Source organism: Lemur catta, chromosome 16, assembly GCF_020740605.2.
Source record: "Lemur catta isolate mLemCat1 chromosome 16, mLemCat1.pri, whole genome shotgun sequence".
Taxonomy (NCBI): domain Eukaryota; kingdom Metazoa; phylum Chordata; class Mammalia; order Primates; family Lemuridae; genus Lemur; species Lemur catta.
Window position 1 is genome coordinate 38039167 of NC_059143.1, and position 13458 is coordinate 38052624.

Genomic DNA, 13458 nt, shown 5'->3' on the forward strand with positions numbered 1-13458 from the left:
TGCAAGAAGCCAAAGGCCATAACAGGGCCTAGAAGGCTCTAGCGACCTGACCTCACATTGCCTATCTGATGTCTCCTCACACCCTCCCGGTCCAGAGCTGCAGCCTAGCTGGTTTCCAGCATGCTTGTTAAATATACCAGGCAAGGGACTCAGGGCCTTTATCCCAGTATTTACTGGGATTACTCCAATTCATCTTTCACCTATTTCCTCAAATTTCACCTTCTCAATGAAGTGGCCCTGGACAACTACTTAATGCTCCGTTAAGCCACCCACCCACCCACGCAGCAGTCCACGGTCCTTTTACCCTTCTTTACTTTTTCTGCATTCGCCTAGCACTAGTCACTTGCTAATATACCATATGTTTACTATTAATCATTTGCTTATTTACTGTCTTATCCCCCTACTAGAATGTAAACAACACAAGGACAGGGATCTTTGTGTTTTCCAGTGGTATATCCCAGGAGCCTAGAAATTCATCTAATTCTAAAACACGAGAGGAGATAAAACAAAAAACCTGAACTAAAGAAAAGTATCTCCAGAAGGTCACAAAGGAGAGCAGAGGTGGAATTTAAACCCGGAGAGCCCTCAGAGGCTGCACCCTCAACCGGTGTGGTGTGCAATATCGCCTCCTCCTGTGCGCTGGAGACAGGTAGCCAACAGAGTGGGGAAGGGTATGGCCTTGGAGACCCATGGCCAACTTCACTTGCAAGCTGGCTTTAGGTTGCTAACTGTTGTATTAAATCCCAATCTCACAGAAAAATGTTTCAATATTAAATCACAGTCCCCCCAACATGCAATTCCATGCCTTGCCACACCTTCATGCTTTTGCATCCTGCTGAAACTCTCTTTTCCTCTGGATCTATTCATATCTAGGCCAATTACAATCAACTTTTGAGAACCAGCTGAAGTGGCAACATCTTTGGAAATCCTTCTTGGCCAAATCTCAACCCCCACCAACTCCTGCAAACAGTGAAATATATGTATATCCTATAGAAATAATGATTTTTTGTTTTCTTGTACTTCCACAGGGCCCTGTTTATACAGGTGGTAAAACATTTATCACACATTAACAGTTAGAGACCTGGCATGGTGGCTCATGCTTGTGACTGTAGCACATTGGGAGGCCAAGGTGGGAGGATCGCTTGAGGCCAGGAGTTCAAGACTAGCCTGGACAACATAGTGAGATCCTGTCTCTACAAAAATGAAAATAAATAAATAAATAAATAGCTGGGTAGGGTGGTGTATCATTAAGTTGACTGTGTGCATTTCTAGAGGTTTGTGGAAACACCATGAGGAAGCAATTTCCAGGTAATTTTTATCTTATTGTAAGAAATGAGTTCTTACCATAATAGTTGTCCATAAAAAGAACAGGATCTCTCCCAAAATTCTGACCGCCCCATCTCCTCATGTCTTCAAGTTGAACCTGAGAAAAACACCTCTGGAAAGTTGTGGAAGAGGTTCTCACGCAAGGTGCATTAGATGACAATAAAATTCCTCAAATGGAAGAGAGTGATACGTAAAAAAGAAAAAAGAATGGAAGCATAGGGATTTTTAGGACCTTTACAGTTGTCTTGTTTTATATTGTTTTGTTGCTTGCAGAGTGGAGCAAGAAGTCTACAGAATTCTGAGTTTAGAGAACTCTATGTCAGGGAATGTGGTCCTGCTTGTATTTTTGTGATTATCTATGTTCTTCCATGATTTGGAGTCTCCAGAAGTCTCTAAGACATGGAAAAATCCCCTTCATTTCTTGTGGAGGTGAGTTAGCATGTCTGTGGTGTGTCTAGTCTGCACAGTATACAGATGGTAGTCTGGAGGTTGACTTGGAGAAGCACAGAGCTGGTGGCAGGAAATGTGAGTGGAAAGTTCTCTAAAGTCCATCTATAAACTCACTCATTGGTTCAAGAAACACTGATGGCGCTCAGTTTCTGCCAAGCACTGGCAAGGCCTTGAGCCTGCCAGGGCACACACTGCAAGCCCTGACACCTTCCCTCCGGAGCCTCATGCCCACGGAGCAACTGTGCTATAGTGAAGTGTTTGCCAATCAAGGCCATGCTGGGGTTGCACCATTAGTTCTTAAGCTATAAGAAGAAAAAATTTGTGTTTTATTCACTTTTTTGTGTCCCATATTGCCTTTAATCAACTCTCATGAGAGTGGTAAAGGCATTTTTTGCACATGAAGGTGTTCAATAAAAACAACTGATGAAAGGAAGGAGAGAGGGTGAAATCAAGGTCTCTTGGTTATTACCTAATGCTCTGATCTGAATTGTAGGGAAAAAAAAACAAAACACCATATTCTTCACATGCAGGCTGTTACTGAAAACTCTGGGAAGGCTGGCACCTAAACCAGTAGTAAGAAAAAATGGAAAGTAAGTAAAAAACAAACAAAACAAACTAAAATCCCTGGCAACCAGCCTAAGCATGATTAGACCATTAGAAAGAACATTCCCTGATGGTGTGACCCCTCAATCTGTCTCCTTTTAGAAGACACTGTCTCTTAGGGGTTTGCATGCCTAGGAGGCTTTGGGAACTAGATGGAATGAAGCACAATACATTTAACAGGACCATAATTATCTTTCTTTCTTTCTTTTTTTTTGTCATTCCTCTGAGGCTCTGGAAATGTCATTGTCCTTATTTAATGCAGTGCGGTGAGTGTGGGGTAAAGTCCCACTTGTGCCATGAAAACACATCAGCAGCAAGTATGAAGTATGGAGGATGGAAAAGAGACTGAAAGTCTCTGGTATTGGTTGAGACAATTGCAACAACAAAACCCCTGAGATTCTCCCAACAAGCGCGAGCAAACGGCAAGATGGGATGCATGCAGAAGGATCAGAGCAAGGCAGGAAACCTGGTGCTTTGCTTTTTCCATTACAAACTGAATCACCAGCTGCCTGGCAGAGAAAGCTCATCCCTCACACGCATGCATCCACTGCAGAGGAGAAACTAGCATTTTCCTTACCCTCGTGTTTCTTTATCTATCTCTTAAGAATAGGGGGGAAAAGACGATTATTGAGATTAAAGAATTTTTTTCTCATATATTTATTATCCTTTTCCATCCCAATCATTTCTATATTCAAAAAGTAAACTTAGAGGAAGACTAGCATAAAGAAAAGAACAGCCAAGCTGCTGAGCGCTGTTGAATTTTTAATTCCCTAACATTTTTCTCCCCCTTCTCTATTTATTGTGTATTTTCAAAGCCTTAAAGTAAAGGAATTGTCTAAACTCCATTCACTGGCAGCCTTTCAAAAAGCCTCATCTTGTAGCATGACTAGGAGAAAACCAGGAGTGAGTTTTTAGGAAATTTTTCTGGGAGTCAGTAATGCTATCAGAAACTAAATGTTTAGCACTGAAGCGAGACATTCAAGTATTATAATTCAAATGATGGTTCAGTAATTAGAACATAAGTAATTCTCTGTTCATAAATCCCAGGCTCCTATTCCTGTGGTCCTGTCCCAACTCCTATGGCAGGAGATGGCTAATGATCTGACCTTGGGACATGAACCGGTGCTCCTCCAGGGTAGCAAATAATTTAGATCTTTCTTCTTCCCCAGCCCCAGTGAGTTTTCACCTGTGCCCTCATTTAACAAGAGTTGCTGCCCTTCCCTGAAAGATGTAAGGCTTTTGTTGTCTGTAGGGGAGAAGGGTTTAGGAGGGGCCCACAGTGACTGCTCCCCTCCTATGACTGCTGCACCATGATACCTCCTTTCTTCTCCATCGCTGCTCCCAGTCTTTCTCCTGAGCCCCCGAAGGTACATGGGGAAGCCTGCAAGTAGGTGCAAATTCTTCTTGGGTCTGCTGCCAGGGTTTTGTATTCTCATACTAGCCCACACTCAGTCTTCAGCAATTTGTTTAAAATTGTTACTCATATCTCCTTACCAGTGTGTACTGTGTCCAGCAGTATCTACTCCAGGTAAGCATGTATTTGCATCATACCTCTCCTTGAAGGATCTTGTCTTACATCTTGGGTTAGTTGATTGCTCTGCAACTTCAGTTACCTGATGGAATCAAGGATGATTGGCAATTTGCAGATTGTCCAATGTTTTGTTTTGTTATTGTTATATGGAGTCATTAATCTTTTTAGCTTTCTACATCCTAGGTGGAAGGCAAAAGTCAACTGATGTGTTTATTGAACTGGGTTTCAAGAGTTCTATCTTAAAGAAATGATTTGAAATTGCAGTTCATCCAGAGAAGGGAAATTAGGATAGTCCTGGAAGCCCTGGTAAGGTAACTAGAAACATCTAAACTGAAGATGAAAGATCTAAGGGGAGAATCCTCTTCAAGTATTCTTAGGGCAGCAATTTGGGAAAAAGATTAGACTTGGTTTATAATGAGCGGAGATTACAAGGAAACAGATTTCTGCTCAATGTAAGGCAAAAACTTCCTACTAAAGAGAACTATTAAGGCTGAGTGGAGTTTTGTTGATGTCTTGATCTCCCTCTCTAACCACTGGACATGGCAGAGTTGAGCTTGCATAATTTTTTTTTCTGGATATTTTAAAGATGGTTTTACAACGCAGGTAGGAGTTTGTTGATGACATTTGACATACTTGCAACCCATGATTATGAGGAATAGACTATTATCAGCCTCTCTTTTAAGTCCACTCTCAACTGTAGGGCAAGAACCCTCTAACTTTCAGGTTCTTTTTATGTGGTTAAATGAAGTGTGACTTCTGAAGACAAAGAATGTACAGTATAGTTTTGAGCACTTAGCAGTTAAGTAGGGTTTGCTATGGTTTGAGTGTGTGCCCCAAATTCATGTGAGAAGCCTAATCCCCAGTATAACAGTATTGAAAGGTAAGATCTTTATGAGGTGATTGTGTCATAAGAACTCTGCCATCATAAATGGATTAAAGTCATTATTGCAGGAGTGGTGAGTTATTGTGAGAGTAGATTCCTGATAAAAGGGTGAGTTCAGCCACTTTCCCTTCTCTCTCTCTCTCTCTCTCTCTCTTTTTCTCTGGCACTCTCTTGAGACCCCTTCTGCTTTCCTTCATGGGATGACACAGCAAGAAGGGCCTCACCAGAGCAGACTCTTGATCTTGGACTTCCCAGTCCCCAGAACCATGAGCCAAATAAATTTCTATTTATTATAAATTAATCTGTGGCATCTTGTTATAGCAACACAAAACAGACTAAAATGGGGTTCTTTTTTGACCTGGTCCAACATGACTATCACAAATTACGAATAGTTGGTATTAGGGGTATTTTCTGGGTAGACTAGAATCCTTAACCAAAATACACAGAAGTAAACATTAAAACTAAAGACAAAGTAATAATGAATAATTATCCCAGCAAAAGCAACATAGACATGTGCAAGAGTAACATTAGTGATTTTTTTTTTTTGGCCCAAATTAAGGGATCCCAAAAGGATAAAATCATTTTATCATTTTGAAGAAATGGAAGCATGTGTATTAGCTGAATTGAGCCACATGTGAATGCCCACATAATGGTTTATGTATATATGTGAACACATGCACAATGTGGCATGAAATACGGCCGGGACACATAATTATTCAAAAAAAGAAGAGAAGCGTGCTTTATTCTGGAATGCCACTGTAAATCAGTGGCTCCCACAGTAAATCAGTGGGACCCACATAACCAATCAGAATCTAGAAACTCCAGTTGGGGAAAAGGAGGCTATTTGGAGACAGACCTCCAGGGAGAGAGCTCCAGGTGGTGGCAGAGCAGGAGTGAGGAGCACATTTTTGGTTTTCTCTGTGCTTGTGTTATGTACTGACTCTTTCCCTGCAAAGAATGAAGTTCATTTGCTGACATCTCTGGGTCTTCTGTATGGACACAATGGGCAAAGAAGCACAAATAGCTTATGAGATACTTCATCTAGTTTTTGCCTCAGAAGTATTCTATATTGTAAGACGAAATGAATAAAATATGCTTTCTTTAAAATGTCATAAAGAGAACGTTTTGAGCAGATCAATACGTACGTAAAGGGATCTGTGGCACTGTTGTGAAGTAAGCAACACGTACCTCCACCCTCTCCTTTCCCATTTACGCACCCACTCTCTCCTCCTCGGCATGTTCTCGCTTCCCTCTTCTCTCCACTGTGACCCTCCTCTTCTGTGGAAAGAGCCAATCCTATGGTATTTTGTGCCTTGTGGCAGTTCAGTGTTTACCATTTGAGAATAATGTTGGGCTTAAAAACAAGTATCGATTTGGCAGATATATTAGAACTAAGAGAAGAGTAAGTGACAGATCTTCCAGTGCAAAAGATTGCACCTTTTCTAAGAATAAGATTGATTCTTCTTAAAACCATGCACTTTAAAATCTCTTGTGCTACATTTTGTTTCCAGGCATCAAAATCAGCAGGTGCTTAGGTAATGTGTACACTGTCAAGGACTCTTGCTTCTCATGCTTTTGTTTCCTACATTTTGAGTATTTCTCTGCTCTTCACAGTTCCCCTGGAAGGATCGATCCCCAGAAGGTCCCCCAAAATGAAACTGGGGAAAGAAAATGGAAATTGATTAGTTTGGTGATTTTAGTTCCCCTGGATAGAGTTTTTATAGGAAAATAATTTGAAATAATTTGAAACTACCAATTAAAATCAGATTACTGTAGTATAGGTAACTTATCAGGAGATTATGTTTCTTATTTCCAAAATTTTCTTGAAAATTGGAGTTGGCCGTTATGCCTATGTTTTTAAGAAAGAATAATATTTCTAAATTACTTTAAATCAGCCTAGCTTGGATTTTATTTTTTATCATTAATTCATTTAACAAATATTTTTTAATTACCTACTATATGCTAGGTACTGCATTAAGTTCTAGGACACACAGAAAAAGAGTAAAGCTCACTCTGTACCTTTATTTAGGGTTCATTGTGCTGAGTACTGTGGAGACAGTGATAGCTGAAGATATGATTTGTGCCTTCAAGAGTATGTACAGACTAGGAGAAGAAAGAGCATAAATTAAGGGACTATAAAGGAGCATTGGCCAAATTCTGGCAATTATATAACATCTCAGAAGTCTAGGAGATTGAGGAGGAGACTGAGTTAAACCTTACAGGATAAAAAAATACAGACAAGAGGAGAGAAGGGGTGAAGGTTATTCCAGTGCAGTTGATAGGGCCATGGATGTGACAACATATTTCTTTTAGATGCTGTGAACGCACACAAATGGAGGAAAATAAAGTTTTACTGAGTGCCTGTTATGTGATCAACACAAATTCAAAAGATACAAGGCATACAGACATGAGTGGTATAAGATAGAGTCATTATCAAAGACCACTTTGTTGGGGCTTTAAGAATAATATACATGAAATAATTAGAAAATAATTACATAATAGCAACTGATTATCTGCTAAATAGTGTGGCTAATTCTAATGTGCTGTATGAATTACTCAGAGAGGAAGGTCAAGAAGGCAGAAGAAATCATGGATGCCTTCATAGAAGAGGTGAGACCTGAACAAGCACAAAAGCTTTGGGTAGGGGTGGGGAAGGCATGGAGAAACAGCATTTGGTGTCAAGTCAAGAGCATCAAAGATCTGCCAGTGAAGAGCAGTGTGAAATGATTGTGGGCCATTAGGCTGAGGACAGCCTATGGATGGTTTTGTGTGCCAGAAAAAGGTCTGATTGTCACGGTCCTGTGCATGGCTGGACTTTAAAGTGTTTCCCTGGTTCTTGGGCTTCTGGGCTTGGAAGAATCACAGCCTTGGCCCATGTGACAGAGAGAGATGACAGACACTTAGCAAGTATGTGTGAAGAATGTATTGTAAGGAAAGTCTAGGGGTGCAAAGCGAAAGTACATTTCCTAAGGGAAAATGGGTCTCTCTCCGCGAGTGGAGAAGAACTGTCGTCTTCTATGTTTTTCCTTTTATATACTAGTCATATATGTTGATGTAAAGGTCAGGTATAATTACTTGTGACTATATGCCATGGGTTTGGAGGTCTGGATTTTTCCAGGTATGGACATAACTTAAAGGTTATGTTCCAGACATTCCTTTCTCCTATACATGTGATGGGAAAAGTCATCGTTTATGGTGTTTTTCTGTTTTCTGATTGGTGGTCCGTGTTCCATGGTCTAATTAACTCATTTTTAAGACTGAAATAACTGTTTTTCCTGGTTATTTTCCTGTAATTATTTCCTTCTTAGTCTTTTTCTTTAGCTGTTTCCTCCTTTTTGTTCTTCTGCCTCTATCATTCCATCATCTCTTGTTTTTCTGACCCTAACATGATGACACCAGAAAGATAGAACTATTGAAAAGTACTTATTGGTGTGATTAATAGCCTGGAAGGCAAATTTTATTACTTATTTATTTATTTGACATCATAAAGAAAATAATATCAAAGAAGGGGAATTTTAGAATAACTCCCTCCCTTAAGTAGGACCCCTAGAGAACCAGGCAAACTCAAGGGGTTGAGTCATCATGACCACTGAGTTACAGGAACTACAGGGCAGAATGACAGGCAGAGGTGAACTATTTGTGGTCTAAAAGAACAGTGGAAGTTCTGCGGTGTCATGATGATCATCTTAATCAGTGCCATTTTCATCACCAATCATATGAGTCAGTCATCGCCTTACTCCTTACTGAGCTAAGATCAATTCACCTCTTTTCTTTTGCAAATTCCGGTTAACAGACTTCTTTGCCAATTGGTTTCAGCCAATGCAAGACACAGGGAACTGACAGGGAAGGGGAGCTGGGGAGAAATCAGGGTGTATCTCCTTCTCAGCTCTACATTAGAGGAAGGGAACTGGGCTTTTCCACCAGTAGCACTGTCTTCTTTGGGCCCCCATCTCCTGTAGGGAAGCCACACTGTGGTTCTGCATCCCCCTAGATGGCTCTGGCTTCTTCTGGGTTCTGGAAACACTACTTTCTCCCTGTATTCCTCCAGCCTTTTGGTGATAGCAGCCCCTTGTGTGGCTAATCCCTGGGTTAATCAATCATCCCCTGTTTGGCTTTTCAGGGCTTTTTTTTTTTTTTTTTTTTCCTTTTTTTACCTACCCTATGGTTAGGTGATAGCTTCTCAGCTTTTTTATCCCCAGTGTAATAAATTTCAATGTATGAAATTCCTGATGTTTAAAATGCATAGAGACATTTCTATTGTCTGGAATCTGATACACTAGGTAACCATGGGCAAATAATATAAAAATATTTCTCATTCAGGCTTTCATATCTTTAAAACTGAAGATATGAACTATTAATCGTTGATTTGTAACACTTTTATGAATAACTGATATACTCAGAATATATGTCAAAGACTGTATTCTGTGAGTTTATCATTTTGCAATTTATTTATCTGTGTAAAACCTTCCCATATGGTATGTGTCACTCTTTTGAACATTTGCTAAATTCGTGTTTTAAAAGAATTATCCACTGCTTATAGAACTTAAATGGTGGGGATTGACCCAACCTAGGTCAGCCTTTTTAAGGATCAAGACTGATAATCTGCTTGGAGATGCCTGGAGAGTAAAGGAAGGGGTAGAAGGATCATTTCTCATGGGGAAATTTAAAAGAGATGACAAGAAATGGAAATGCTTTTAGCCCCAGAGACTGAACATTTGGAGCAAAAAGGTCAACAAGCACAGAAAAAGAGAGGCGTCCTTTTGCTTAGCATTTGCTAACACCCACAGTGTCACATCCTTCATTTGAATTTCCATCTCTTTAGTGACCAAGACCACCCTGTTGCCTTATAAGTATCTACTTCAGTCCAAGACAGGCAATTTAAAATTTTTGTAATTATCTAAGGATTAGCAGTGGAGTAGGCCTTTGTTCGTTCCCAATTGAATGCTCAATTTTAGAGCCGTAATTGGAAAGATTTCCAGTAATTTGTGGTAGTTGTATTTACTAAAAGGAATGGAGGTGATTTTTGTTACTTTATTCTTTTCTTGCGTCTTTATAACCCACATTTGGCAGGGGTATGAGATAATCTCTGGCTGTATGCATCTTGGACAAGAGTTTGTGTGTATGTGTGTGTATGTGTGAGTGATACAACTGCAGAGGAGGTTGAAAGTATCCTGCTACTTATTTGTCCTCTCTGGGAATTTTCAGTAGTCACTACTCTTCATACTGTAAGACAGAGCCATTTTCCTGTTAATGATAAATCAGTGAAAATTAAGATTTGCTTAAAATTAACCAATCCATACATTTTTTTTTTTTTGGTCTGTGATTTAGATGACTGAATCAACTAAATCATCAAAATGATGTGTCTTAAATGATTAATCATATAAAATGTAGTATATATAATTGGAAAGGTACAGCTTTTGCTTTCTTTGGTTAAGATCACAGACAGATATTTTGAATTCCACATACATAACAAAATGGGATAGAATCCTCAAAATCTATTGGCTATTAAAGCAAAGCATTGATATTCAAACACATCTGCATGTGTGTCTATCTGCATAGACATGTATTATACAAAGGGCTATCAACAGTCTAGGTCAGTTCAATGAAAAATTAATCTAGTGTAATACATAGATCAACTCTAATGTGACCAATATTAGGCTAATCTGAAGATGCAAAGAAAAAAAGTAACATCTTTCTTCTCTCACTAAGTTTGCAGACCACTTGTAGGTAGAATAACAAATGAAGCCTTTTAAAAAAAATTTGCAGCTGTTTTGGAAGTAAACCATTTAATTTTGAACAGAATAAAAAAGAGGCACCCTCTAGTAATTGCTTATAGAACACTGGCTTTGTAAGTTAATGGCACTAGAATCATGAGGTTTGAATTTTAGTATTGGCTCTGCTACTATGTGATAATATTAACCCACCCTTTGTTTGTATATCTATAAAATGCAAGAGTTGGATTAGGGTGGTGAATCTCCTGGCATGTCAATTAGGAAAATCCTTCAGAATTGTGCCACTAAATTTTGATGAGTATGTGCATTTTCTTTTAATACAAATGGTAGAAATTTGAGCTGAACAGGACATGTGACACAGCACAAAGCAGAATACAATGTATTGTGAGTAAAAGGCATGGTCCAACGTGAAGCCCAAAATAGAATTCGTGTTTACTGGAACATGTGACTTCTTTGCCTCTTCAGTATTTCAAATTGCATGCTTAGGGTGGCAAACAGCTTGATATAAATAGCTAACCAGTGATAAAAAGTGACTAGTAAACAGTATAGCAACTGTGAAAGCAACAATGAAGATCTACTTCATTTTATTACTTTTTTCCAAACTTGATTTTTAAAATTCCTGTTCACTTCCAAATCCTTTCAAACATGTTTTCACAAATTCTAAAATTCCACCAGCATAAATGCCTGATAACCAATGTCTTAAAAGGTTTTTAAGGTCTCTTTCAGCTTTTAAAGTTGATGACATTATATACATATCAAATGCAGATAAAAAAATGCAACTTCTGTTGTGGATGCAAAAAAGTGCATGACAGTATCTCTCCCATCTGTATAATGAGAAGAAAAGCTAGATGATCGACAAAATCTTAATTTAAAAAAAAAAAAAAAGAGATTGTTGAGGTTGCAGAGCATAGATTCCAAAGGGTAACATGCACCACAAGGATAGATGGAATAAGAGACCTATTTCACCCTTGGCAGAGCAAATGAAGAAGAGATGGTTTCTATAGGAGCATTTAAGAAGACATTAACTAAAATTTTAATGAACCTTAAATGCTGAGTCCAGGCTAGTGTATCAATTTAAAATAATTGTGAGTCCCAGACACAAGAAAAATTTGAGCCAATTTGCAATTTTTTTTTTTTTTTAAGACAGAGTTTCCCTCTCTCCCTAGGGCAGCTCTCTGCAACCTCAAACTCCTGGGATCAGGCGATCCTCCTGCCTCAGCCTCCAGAGTAGCTGGGACTACTGGCCTGTGCCACAGTACCCAGCTAATTTTTCTGTCTATTCTTAGCAGAGATGGTTGTCTCACTCGTGCTTGGGCTGGTCTCGAACTCCTGAGCTCAGGTGATCCTCCTGCCTCTGCCTCCCAGAGTGCTAGTAATTTGCAAACTCTTATCCAGGATGTCCACCAGGAGTTCGTGAGACAGATTTGGAGCAGACAAGGAGCCTAGAGATAAGGCCTAGGTGTCATAGGTGTGCAGCAGGTGATTGACTACATATGGGGAACAGATACAAAATGCCTCCTGCTTTCCTGAACGCTTCTGTCATAGGGAAAACAGTCTTCACCAAAGAGGGAGGATGATTAGACCCTGTAGCTCTGGGCTCAGGCAAAGGTCTACAGTTTCTGGATAAAGGGTAGAGTCAAGATATTCTGGGAGAAGAACAGGAAAATCTCTTAAGGCCAGGTCCTGAACTCTTACAAAATAGAGGCCTCTACACAAGGAGAAGAGTAGAAAATACTCTTCAGCCCAAGAGATCCCAGAGATCCCAAGGGATATTGAGCAAAGCTTGGCTGCCATTGGTGGAGGGAGGGCGTCAAGAAGTAGTTACACTGAGAAGTTTCTGCTCCCTGAGGCCCAGACACAGAAGCCTTGCCTAACTTAAGCTTGACCATGAGAACTCCTCTTGTGCCCACAATGAACCTAGGACTGAGTAGCTGTTAACAGAAGTATAAAACTGAGGAAGGGCCAAGAGCATGGAGAGAGACCTCCTTTAATAACACATGTTTTCAAGGACTGCTGAAAGATAAGCGTGGAGTAGGAATGCTTATATAAAATCCGTAGACACCCAAGACCTTCCAATAAGAACAAATCCTCTGCAGGAGGAATTTGAAAATTGTAGTGATTTAAAAGTAAGGATAGCAACAGCAACACCTAAATTTAGCTCAACTACTGATTTGATCAACTTAACCCCCTGAACTAATTGCCAGACCAAAGATGGGGTATGCTTATTTTCAGGAAAAGTAATATTTACCTTAATTTTCATTGCTCTTCTGCATATAAAGTCAAGCATTCAATTAAGATTATAGCACACATAGAAAACCAAGAGAAAAGGGAGTCATTACCAAAACATGAGGCAATATATAGTGCTAGACTCAGAGATGACCCAGATGTTAGAACTGTCAGAGAGACATTAAAACTGCTCTGATTATATGTGAAAGAATATAGTGGGAAAACTAGATGATATACATGCACAAATAAGGAATATCAGTATATAAATGGAAATTAAAAGATTAAAATGGAAATACTTGAATAAATTACTTGATACTGGGCATAAGAATTTTTTGACAGACTTATTAGCAGACAGAATAGAGCACAAAAACAGAATTTGAGTATTGGAATAAATAAACTATTCAAAATGTAACAAAAAAAGATGAAATATTAAAGCAAGAACAAAGCATCTGAGAACTGTAGGACCATATCAACTAATCTAATATTCATATAATTAGAGTCTGAAAAGGAGAAGGGAGTATCAAAGGAGTAGAAGAAATACTTGAAGATACAATGGCTGAGAATTTTCCAAAATTAATGAAAGATAAACCACCATCCCAAGAAATACACAGAGTAATGTAGTTATTATGTTCAAATGGATGAAAACCAAACTTAAAGAAAGTTCTTCAATGTTGCCAGAGAAAAAGGAAACATTAAATAAATAAGAA